At 35.9% G+C, this 12,067-nt stretch overlaps 1 long non-coding RNA gene across 1 annotated transcript in view; it reads left to right on the top strand.

The window, feature by feature from the left end:
- Positions 1-5,528, top strand: part of LOC104854744 — a 14,576-nt gene extending 9,048 nt beyond the window's left edge. The window contains exons 2-3 of the long non-coding RNA XR_778196.1: positions 3,734-3,798; positions 5,450-5,528. This is a non-coding gene — a long non-coding RNA (uncharacterized LOC104854744). The remainder of the gene's footprint in view (positions 1-3,733; positions 3,799-5,449) is intronic.
- The last annotated feature ends 6,539 nt before the right edge of the window (positions 5,529-12,067 follow it).

Here is a 12,067-nt window from a genome sequence, read left to right as displayed (position 1 = left end):
TTTTTTTTTTTTTTTTTTTTTTTTTTTTTTTTTTAGCAATCTTCTGGGTAGATGTTGTCATAATACCCATTTCAGGAAAGGAAACAGATTTACAAGGTCATGTAATTATCATTAGGTCAAAGTATCAATAGTTGTGAAGCTCAAAATCTAACCAACTCCTTACTGACTCCAAAGCCTGTGCTTTGTTGCTCATTCAATCTAAAATTCTCTTAATTATACTTATCGTAGTTCATAGTGTAATACTTCTCTTCTTTCAAAGGATTGCTAAGTGTTGCATGATTGTATTTCATCAGTGATTTTCCAAAGGAATCCACTCGGGACTTTAAAGTATTGAAGCATTCCTTGAGGCGATGTCTTTAAAACATCTCTTCCTGACCTCAACCTTTATTCTTCTTCTTTCCTTCACAAGACCTTTCCAGAATTCCAGACTCTCTACAAGGCTTTGGGGATAAGTTAATAATGTCTTTATCAGGGACATACTGCCGTAACCTGGACAAATAATTAAAAATTTAACATATTTCTCTTCAAGACAGATAAGATGATATTTTTACTTTGGATTCTGTTGGGCTTTTATTCAGCATTTTTTATGAGTTGATCTATCTCTGGTATAACTGTCTTTTGGGCGTGCAGTTTTTCTACTACCCTAACATTACTGTATATATTTTGTGAACTCCACTTCTTACAACTGATAAATGTTAGAGCTTCCCAGTGCTGTTTTTAGTCTTCTTTAGCTCTGGTCTTTCCTCAGATGAACTTGTCCAGCTCTATGGCAATAAAAAACACCTACATTTTTCCAATTAACCAGTATCTATCTCTGTTCCAGACTGTTGCCCAAAATACAAGGATCATGTATCTGAGTGACTACTAGAAACATCTTTTCTTATATGTCTCATAGTTATTTTCACCTTTCTGTGTCCAAAACTAAATTATGATGACCCCAAACATTTTCCCAAATCTTTTCCATCACACTAAGTGGAAGTGTCAGCAACGTCCAAATATTTGCTAAACCTCAAATTTCAAGAGTCACAGTTAGCTTGAGTCTTCTCACTCTCCACATTAATCCATAGTCAAGTCCATTGCTTCTACCTAAGTCTGACCACTTTTCACCTCCACCTGTCTTCCTTTCCTTGTCACTGAGAGACAATATCTGACATGTGCAATTTAAAGAGAAGAGGTTAATTTTGGTTCACAGCTCAGAAGTTTGGATCCATCTTTAGGGAGGTGTAAACAAAAAAGGTATTGGGAGAAGGGTCAGGGTAGAGGAAATCTTCTCATGTCATGGTGTCCAGGAAACAGAAAAGGGAGGAGTGGGGCGGGATGGGATACACCCTTCCAGATCATACCCCCAGTGATCCACTTTCAGCCAGGCCCCACCTACGAATAATAAGTCAGCTATAACACCACTTGGTTTAATCACCTTCCACCAGCCCTACATCTGAGCAGATGAAGCTCTTCGGGGACATCTAGATACAAACCATAATACCACCATAAAACAAATCACAGCTCTACTCAGTTTTTACTATAGAAATTTGTTCTAACTGGGCCTCCTTACTTCCATTCTTGCTCACTGACCACCAATTCTGTATGCAGCAGCAAGAATTACATTTTAAATTAATAAATGAGATCTTCCAACCTTTTCAGAATCTACCAAAGCCTCTTTCCATGACAAATAACATAAAATTCAAACTACTCACCTGGTCTACAAGACTATATACAATTTCTACCAGTATATCTTTCTGCATTTTATCTTTTTTTTTTTCTTTTTGTTCTTGACTGACCTTCTTGTGGTCCTCCAACAGGTCAGGGTTGTTTTTGCCACATATAATTTTGCTTGCTATTTTCCCTCAATGAATTTTCATGCCCTTCTCCATACAACTTAGCTTTCCCAGAGTTAAAGATCTGCTTAATGAGACATTCTTAAATAGGTTGCCCTTCACTTCTCAGTCTATCCTAGCTCTTTCTTATAAACAAGGGACAAATAAAGTACAAACAGCTTGTGCTTCCCACAAAGATACAAACTTCACAAGGATGGATGGAGCTCTTCTCAGCACCTAGTAAGTGGTCACAACTTTTTGATTGTTTGAATGAATCGTTCATCATTTTTTCTTTTGAATGTGCCTCCAAATTCTAAAATTCTGTAATTCTGAATTGTGCAAATCTTCATTTTTCATTTTATATATCAACCTCAGTAGTTTTTACTGGAGTAGATGTCCACCAAAAAAAAATCCAGAGAAGTCAATTTACCTCTTTTAAGGCATCTATTTAAGTAACATTCATGGTTAATGCATTTTTTAATCTTTCATCTCACATGAAAGGTGTCATGTGATTACATAGCTTCATAAATCTAAAAGTTTCAAGTACTTTTCTCAACACAGTTTTCTTTAATTCTGACACGGTACAGAGATGGAAAAGGAGAGAGTTGGGAAAAAGGACTGCTAAGAAGGGGAATAAAACTGTGTAGAGGCCTTGCGACGTGGAAGAAGTTTCTTTTTTATTTCTTCCTAAAAATGAACAAGGAATGCTCTCAGCAACTTTATTGTTTTCTAATGAAGAAAACGAGGTGGAGTTTCCAGTAATTTTTCTGATGCCAAGCTGATAGTAATGACTCCAAAGATTTTAATTTTGTTCATTTCAAATACTGAAACATTTTGTACTATATTACCTTGTGTAACAGAGTTATGATGACTACTGAAATATTTTATCCCTCTAAAATAACACAACTTTATTGTATCGTAAAGTTTTAGCGATGGTCCCATCAATAGTTGATTTCTGCCTTCTTTATGGACTTACTAAATCCAACTGCTATTTGATCCAAACTGGTAAAGTGGAATTTTCATAGATGGGGATAGTCTAATATTCCAAAAAAGGCATATAAAACAAGACTCACAGAGGAGAAAAAAAATCTATTACAGTGAGTGAAGATGAGAAAGAATATTTATCCCCAAGTATATGCTTAAGTATGATCTTCAAAGTAGCACCATTTAAATGAGCCCTACAATTACTCTCATAAATGCACTTCTACTAAATGCCTAATAAATACATGGGGGAAGCAGAGACAATTATACCTAAAACATTTTAAAAGTCAATCTTCCTTTGTTTCCTATACTTTCCTTCTTTTTCTTTTTCCTTGCTGTTATTGTTGTTGTTTACGAGGTAGTTCCAAAGTAAATAATTTGCCCTGTTGACAAATTTGTACTTTTATCTTTATAAACCATTGTTAACTTTCTCAAGCTTTAGTCAAAATGATAGGATTCATTGGTGTTACACATCGTGATCTGCAAACTACTTTATGTGTAGTATCAGATTTGTCATCACAAGGGTCTTGAGTTCACAGATACTAGACAAGTTAGGGTGAGGTTTGCAATATCACATATGTAACTTGACTACATCATCTACTTCCTCTGTGATCATGAGACTTGATGTCTTTCTACTTCAATTTCCACATTTGGAAACTAGAAATATAAACAGGTAATGGTTGCTTCATAATTGTTAAAAAATGAGGTAGAGTTGAATTAGTACCTATCACCATATGCCAATTCTGATCAACATTTTATAATATTGTAAAGTGGAAGATATGGTTTCTCCTCATGTAGCATATTTCAATTAGGTACAAAGAAAGCTTTTTTGATTAAAATATTTCATTGGCTCTCCACTTTCTAGTAGAAATTAAGACAAGATGCCTCAGCACAGGAATTAGTAACTCAGGTTGATGTGACATTTTTCTTCTTTATAGGGAGAGGTTGCTCTGAGGAAAACCTGAGTGGCTCACCCTGGCTCTCTTCCCAGCATGGGATTCTGGTACGTGCCTCACCAATGGGTATTAATTTTCGTCACGTCCCAGGGCAGTTTACACACCCAACTGAAGCAAAAAGGTTTACTCCAAAGCACATTAAGAATAATTTGACTGAGTGTTCTTTGTAAAAATCTAATGATGATAGCAATATGAATACATATTATAGCTTAGGATTTGCCTTTATACAGATTTATGTGTTGTACATAACTAGACATCTTCTTTAACACATGAAGTATATAAGATTAAGAGATTCACTTCTTCCTGTAAGTTCACACAAGCTGGTTTAATGTTCATCATAGGGTATCTGAAAAAGGCAGGTTCCTTCACGAGTATTTATTTCTAAGTGTAAACTTTGTTGGTTAACTGAGTAACATAGCAAAGAGAAACCAACGATAATGACCGGAGAATTAAACAGATATGAAGTAGGAACAATTTTCAGGCACATAGTATGTGTTACGTCAATGCTACACTTTAAATTCTGGGTAGATGGAGGCTTAAGGGAAAGGTGAGAAGGGAAAGAAACAAATATGAGAAAAGGAAAAAATGGAAACAAAGTCTTTGTAAATAAGAATGGGTGGAGGGGTTGAAGGCAGGGTGGTGGAATGGGGAAAAATAAGAAAAAAAATTATGTAAAGGTACAAATTCCCAATGATAAATGTCATTATATTGTATACCTAAAAAGTACCAATAAGCTTAATGAATAAAAAAATAATGCCCCTTTCATTTAGATGGAAATTAAATATATATCACTTATAAATTAAGCTTTTGAATTAACTAATATATTTTTATTTTTATTTTAAATAATTCATTGCTGGATGAATGATGTTTACTTAAGACTTTGTTCTTAATGTGACTTTCTCCAAATTAGTATTTAAAGCAGTGTTTGCTCTCATCGCTTGCAAATGATCACTTTAATAGAATTCAAAACAAGCACCCTAAAACCCATTTTGAATTACAGCAATGTGTGATAAAATATCTATATGTGGTACACAGTTAATCAGCCCCTTCAGTGACAGTAACAAAATTGTAATATATCCAGATTGGAAACACACTGCATTTTGAACCTAGTAGAAAAAGTGTGAAATATAATTTTGAATTCCTTTGGCAAGAGTTACACATATGAGATAGATAAAGGCATTTCTGGGTTACCTATCAAAAGCCCTGGAGAAGTTTAGATATGACAGTAAAGAGAATCATTTCAAAGAAGTCTGAAGAAACATATAACATACACCATAGAGCTCCTAATTGGTCGTAGTAAGATTGAGCAGGATGAAAATGAGGGTGCATGTAGCATAATTTCTAGAGTTATTTATTTGGTCCATTACATAGTCCCTGAAGTTGTGTGAGGACACACAGGGTCAAATAACCCGAGTTAGGTGAGATATACCACCTTGAGAAGACATTGACCAAAATAAAATCTAGGTTCAGAGATTTGGAAAGCTACACAGGGGTAGAAGAGGATTCCACAAGAAACATTTTGTCGAGTGACTTGAAAATATTTTCATTTAGTATATTTTCAGCCTGATGACATTTTATGAGACAATTATTTATCACCATCCATTCAAAAATACATATTTAGAAATGATAATATTTTAAGCACCTTACTAGTTTGTGGAAATACAATGTCAAGCAACACATATTTCTTACCCTTCACAGACATTATCCATACAATGATGATGATTGTAACAACCCCAAGTCTGTACATCAGAAGAAGAGGACCCGGTCTTCGGTGCTCAAGGCAGGTTTCCTGAAAGAATAATGTCTATACTGGGATCACAATTATGGGAAACCATCAAGGAGCAGTAGAATGACAGAAAGAGCATTTTAGACAGAAAATGTGCTGTAATTAAAAGACCCTTAAACTAGGGAATATTTGGCATATATATATGGAACTTCCCTGATTACTCTTATTACCAACAATAAAATTCCTATTCTATGCAGCACATGGTACTGGGCACTTTATCATTAGTTATCAGAAAACCAAATAGCATACAGTATTAATTTCATTGCATACGCACACAGATCTTATTTTATTGTTTTTTTTTTAATTGAGTTTATTGGTACATTTAGGGATACAGTACAGTTACATTCATTGTTGGGATCATGTACCTTTACATGGCAAGTCTTGATTCTCATTTTTTTCCCCTTACCTCTGCCCTCCCTTCACCCCCTCCTCCCCTCCCCATCTACAAACACTTTATTTTCATCTTTTCATTCTCTCACATTTTTTTCTTTTCCCTTTTTGTTCTTCCCCTACGTATCACACCTTCCCTACACCTTTAGCTCCTTTCCTCCCATTTCTAAATGTCAATAATCTTATTAGAATCTTATGCATTGTTGCAGAATATTCACACCAGGGAAACTATTTGGTATTTACACATGTGGGACTTATTTATTTCACTTAGGAGTATATCTTCAATATGTATCCACAGATCTTATTTTAAAGATGGGGAACGTTTATCTTATGGAAAGAATGTACATAGATCATTATTGGACACACTCTGATTTGCTGATGGCTTTAGGGTGAGAATAGGGTGTCTGGATGGAGAGCAGATGGGGACAAAATGGTGAGGGTGGGTGTGAGCTGAAGATGGATCATTATTTTTACTATGAATCTTTGCAGTAACTCTATCAAAATTTAACACTGAAAATATGAGGTGTGTTGAAAATGTCTAAATGAAAAAAAGTTAGAGTAAAGACCTAAAGCTTAATCTGCCTCAAAAGAGTTCCCCCTCACTTCAAACACGCTTGGCCCATTGTTCTTAATATTTTCTAGAAGTCCTCTGAAATCCTCTTTAGTGAATGTTTTTTTTGGGGGGGGTTACCTCATTGATTTGATTCAAATGCTTATGGAAATTTCTGCCAAATAAAAACTTCATTCAATAGATCTGTCAATATGAGATCTCTGGCTCTTTCCTCAAAAAAAAAAAAAAAAAAAAAAATGACCATAAAAAAACCTTTTGAATTGATTTCAGACATCAAGGCAACTGTGGTAGCACAAATGAAGAGATCCATGGAAGAGAACTTCCAGAACTGCTTTGGTAAGTGGGAAGAACATTGGGCTAAGTGTATTCAGAATGGCCAGGCTGGGGGTGGGGTGCTTTTAGGTAGATGAGTGGCAATAGGTATTTCACTGTAATAATTTTTAAAATTTAAACATTCACTGTGTTTTCTGGTTACTCCCTGTATATACAGTTGCCTTGACTTACAGTGGCCTGTTCAGTGACTAAGAAATCTTAAACTAAATGTTCATAAAGATACACTTTCTTGTTTTTGATCTTTTATAAGCTAGATAGATTTCAGTCCTAATTTGTAAGGTTGTACTTGAAAAATTTTAATGCAGACTCTTATCTCTGAGCCCCTGGGCATATCTGACAATGACAGAAAAATCTGTACAGTTCATTTATCAAAGGTAAGAGTGCAAGTAGAATTCTGTGTCTTGGAAACCACAACATCAGAAAATGTTGTCTCCATTTGGTGGGTTGTGAAACCACCCACTCTTCTGCTGAGAGGCTCCCTCTTCTCCTCCTGGTGACAAGCTTCACTTGTATCCATGCTACCAGAGACCACTAGATCTCCCTATAGTTTCTGAATCACCAGCAGATATGCTGGGCTTTGGATCAAGGTTTATTGTGAGCAAAGAGGTTGACAATCTGAAAATATCAAGTATTGTGGCAAAGTGTGTTGGCTCATTGTTGGGCTGCCAAAGAACAGTAAAAAAATTATAGACTCTTATCATTCGCTTTTTACTGAAGAAAAGTTAGGCATAAGATGTGACTTCTGAAATTAAATAGCTCATTGTCATTATAATATATTATGCACATAAGATAATATATGAAACATAATAATTTAAATTAAATTTTTATAACTTACAGTTAATATCATTTTTTTGTCAGAGATACAATAGGCACATAGATTTTTTGTAGAATTATTTAAAAAAAAACTACTTCTCCTGTATCTGTACACTTTCTTATCAAGAGAAATGAAGAATAATTTTCTCTATATTCAATAGTCATTTTTCAACAGTATAATATAACATAGCCACTGAAAGAAATACCCTAGACACTGACTGAATTACTTTGGTTGCACTGGAATATCTTGGAATGAATATCATTTAAAGTCAGGAATGCATAGTGTATGGATTCATTTTGTGCATTGATTGGTTATGATACATATTTCTGGAAGTAAAATGAATGGGTGGAAGAAGGGGAAATGTTGGTCACTGGATATAATGAAAGGTAGAACAGATTCAGAAAATTTTGGAAATCTCCCATTCAAGAAGAAAATACAACTTTCCTGAGAAAGCAGTAGCCTCCCACTGTCAGTGGACTTCCCCAAATCTTCACCTCCTGCGTGGCACATACCTGGTTGTACAAGTATGAGCCACCAAGGACTCACACCTGTACCCTTCTCTGAAGGCCCACCCTTGGTTTGTGCAGATGCCATGGAAGCTGGTGGACAGTGACCAATGATGCAAAGGAAAGGACATGCAGCCCTCTTCCCAGTTGGCAGGACGGTCTCAGTGATGTAATGCAAGCTCCAAAACCCCTGTGAGAGCAGGAGGCTAGGCTCACCCTCAAAACTCAACTTTGCCTAGCTGTCCCCTACCTTCTCTTACTCTTCATATCTTTATTGAGAATGAGGATGACTCCTCAAATAACTTGTCTAAAAGTCCTTATTTCATACCCCACTTCTAAAAAACCCAACAAAATAAGTAGTGTCACCAGTTGTCCTTCTGTGAAGTTTGAAATGTTAGTGTTAAGGTTATATTTTCGAGCACTATCAATCAACCTTGACATCGCTACATAGGGGCTCATAGCCATTTGTTACCACTTACTGGTTGATTTCTTCTCTGAATTTTTAATCTTATCTTGTAGATATTTTATCATATGGAATCCCCGTGGTTTGGAGCAGCGTGTTTGTACAATGACAAGCTAAGTCCTGAAGCTGCACATTTTTGCCTGGCAAAGGATGTGAAGATAGAAAATAGAGCACAGCATTTGGAGTCAGGCAGACTCACGCACTAATCCTGGCTTTATTATTTGTTAGCCACATGATCTTGGTCAAATCGCATAAATTTTCTGAGCCTCCATCTAATTTCATTTAAAATAAGAATAATGATGCCAATTACACTTTATTTTATGATGACTAGCATCATGGTAGGAAGACTTGGACTATTTATTGCATTATGAGTTTTGCTCTATGAGTATTTCCATCAATAGAAAATGATTTAAATGCAGATATCAGCAAATTAATAATGGTTACCTGTCACTGCACTTCAAGTCTATCACTTTTCTTAACTAATGTCCCTTTAAATGCATTCCAATCAGACCTACTCGACTTCACCTGTGGTATACACATGAATATCCTAAGTTGAGCCAGACATTCAACTAGTGGAACTGAAAAGACAATGACAGCATAGCAGCCCCCAAATTGTAGAACTTCAAGGCCAAAAGAAGTTGCACCTTTGTAGCTTGCGATGAAATCTGTCATTCAGTCAAGTCTTGTCCCAAGAAGTAAATGCAAAGGTTGAACTAACCCTAAATATTAGAGGATTGCATCTAAAATCCACATCGGACTTCTTTTGTTGAAACACAGGTCTTCAGTGCTGCATGACTACCATCAGCCAGAGCCAGGCAGAGTCTGCCTTCCTCAGGTAGAACCTGTGCTCTCCTGGAGTTCAGAGTTAGGACAGTTATATAATTTTCTGCCACAACAGGATATGTTGAGAATGATGGACTGATACTTGCAATTATATCAGAATAACAGGCATAAGTCAGACCTGGTTTCAGGCAAACTGGGATAAATTCCACCATCATCAGGGTGGAGTCCCTTCCACTCCCAAATAATTCTCACATCAGTGGCCAAACTGTATTGTTCAGCACTTGTAAGTACCATGGGATTCTCCTCTGGAGCATCTGGTCTTTTGATTGAATCTGAGGCTCAGTTAATTAATTTCTTGGGTTCAGCACTCTTAGAAGCAAATTCCTATTAAGCAAAAAAAAAAAAAATCTCTAATAACGTCTGACTAGTATGCCCCCAAATTACACAGTGTTTAAGTAACAATGTTTTTCTCCATAGCTTTCTTTAAATTCAAAGCACATCATAATGTAAAATATACTTAAATATTTTTTTACAGATTTTAACATAAGGAAAACAGTGAGAAAAATGGCACAATTTTTGTAGGATTGGGATGTCAATAATTTTTACAAGTCAACTAGATTTGGATATTGTTTGGATGACACATTTGCCGTGAGTGGCAAAACACCTTTGGTGAGGGGTAATCAGTGGTGGGTCACCAGAGGAAAATGACACACACGCAAGACAGAGCTGGAGATAAGAAAATGGCTTAGGAGAGAAACAATGCCTGTGTATCTGGGATGGACAGCAGGCTTTGCAATCTGTCGCACTGGAGTTTTAGGGACTTACCACAGACAGTGTTTGTTATTGCAGAACGTTTTGTTTCTCAGGAGGAAGAAAGATTAACCAAAAGAAATACGACAGTAAAACATACACAGATGATACAGCAAAATAAAACCCCACACTTTAAACCTCAAATGGCTCAGTGTATTTGCTTAGGGATTAGCGGAGAGGCCCACCATCAAATGTTTCCATCCTAAGAATGTTTATAAAAGAAGATTGAGTAATGATTGCACTGGATTTTCAGCAAAGTTTGTCCTAACGCCCTTCACCACCCCAACTCTTTGCGGCTTCTTAGCCTTTATAATTTCTGTTTGGCACATTTGACTTTTTTTGTGTCCTAAAGTCTGGCTTGCCTGTGGAATGTATGTCAAGAAGCAGGTCATATTTTCTCATTGGGAGACTGACCACTGGTGTGGAATTGAGCATACCTGATGGGAAGGGCAGAAGAAGGGGCACATGCTTACCCACACACTCCCCGGAACCTCAGCTCTGGGCGCTGAGCCATTCTGCTTTTAACATCATAATGCAAACCACATGGCAGGCCGATTGGCTTCCCTGGCCAATTTGCATGTGGAGGCTGGTTAATTGATCCTTTAGCCAATAGCCTTCTGTAAATTCCCGAAATTCCTTCTTTGTATTCGTACATGTATGACATTCTTGCTTCTCCCTTGTGTAAATGGTCCCAAGGATTAAGGTATTTTTTCTTTGTATTTCAGTCACAATTGAGATACTTAAGTTAGGGTAGTGTTCTCTATACCTTTAATGTACTTTTTACGTCACTGATTATTTTCATTCTAATTCTTCTGGGTATAGCAATTCTATGAAGGACTTATAAAATATAGCGCTTTCAAACAGCCTCATTTTATATAAATGGTGTTTTGGGGGAGAAGGATTTGTTAGAGACATTTTTGTTTCAAGTCTAGATTTCATAGTTTTGCAACTATTATGTTTAAACCTGGAGGGATCTGTCAGTTATCTTTCCTGTGTTTAGTGGCCACTTTCAGGTATACTTCTTATTGGCTCTCTGTAAAAGTAACAGTAGCAACAATGATAATACGTATGTTATCACTGAAAATAATCGCACTGGAAAATCTAACTAGAAAACTTGTAATTTTACAGTGAAGAGCTTATTATTGATTGCTATTATGTTATTGTACAATCATTACGGTAATAATTGATTCTCGTTTGGGCCTCACTTTGAACCAGATGGGTTGCTGAGAATGTTACATGTATCTTCATATTTGAAGCATACAATATCTCTTTGAAGTAATACAAGTGATATTTTTTTTTAAAATGAAGTTTGCAGAAATAAGGCATTTATTGGAGGTCATGTAGCTGACTAGTGGCAGATCAGAGATGGCAAGTCTTGTAACTGTCTTATTGAAACAAAGCTTTTGTAAATAAGAAAGGAAAAAGGGGTTAAAGAGAGTAGAATGGGGAAAAAAGAAAGAAGCAAGATGTATCATGCACAGTACTAATTCCCTATGATGATTTTTATCATTATGCCTATCTAAAATGTATCAAGATAAAAAAGTCCAGGTTCCTCAATCAGTACTATATTGCCCTTGCTGCCCTTTGGTTCTTAAGTAAGATAGATGCTCTTAAGTATTTATTTGCTTTTTAAAATTTTAAATTCAACTAATACTTATTGATACCTTACACAGTCAAAGGTATGTGACCAAGGTAATTTTCTTGAGAGTGGTGTCTTTGCTTCTATACTCTTCAGTTTCCTTGGTGGAAATGAAGATAATGATATTTACATAATAGAATTGTTGAAGATAATAATATTTACATAATGGAATTGTTGAATATGTTATCATTAAAAGATATATAGAAGATATTATTATCATC

This window comes from Fukomys damarensis, unplaced genomic scaffold, assembly GCF_012274545.1.
Source record: "Fukomys damarensis isolate Sample0158 unplaced genomic scaffold, DMR_v1.0_HiC HiC_scaffold_15, whole genome shotgun sequence".
NCBI lineage: Eukaryota > Metazoa > Chordata > Mammalia > Rodentia > Bathyergidae > Fukomys > Fukomys damarensis.
Note: the sequence above shows the minus strand (reverse complement) of the source record. Positions and strands in the feature narration are given on the sequence as shown.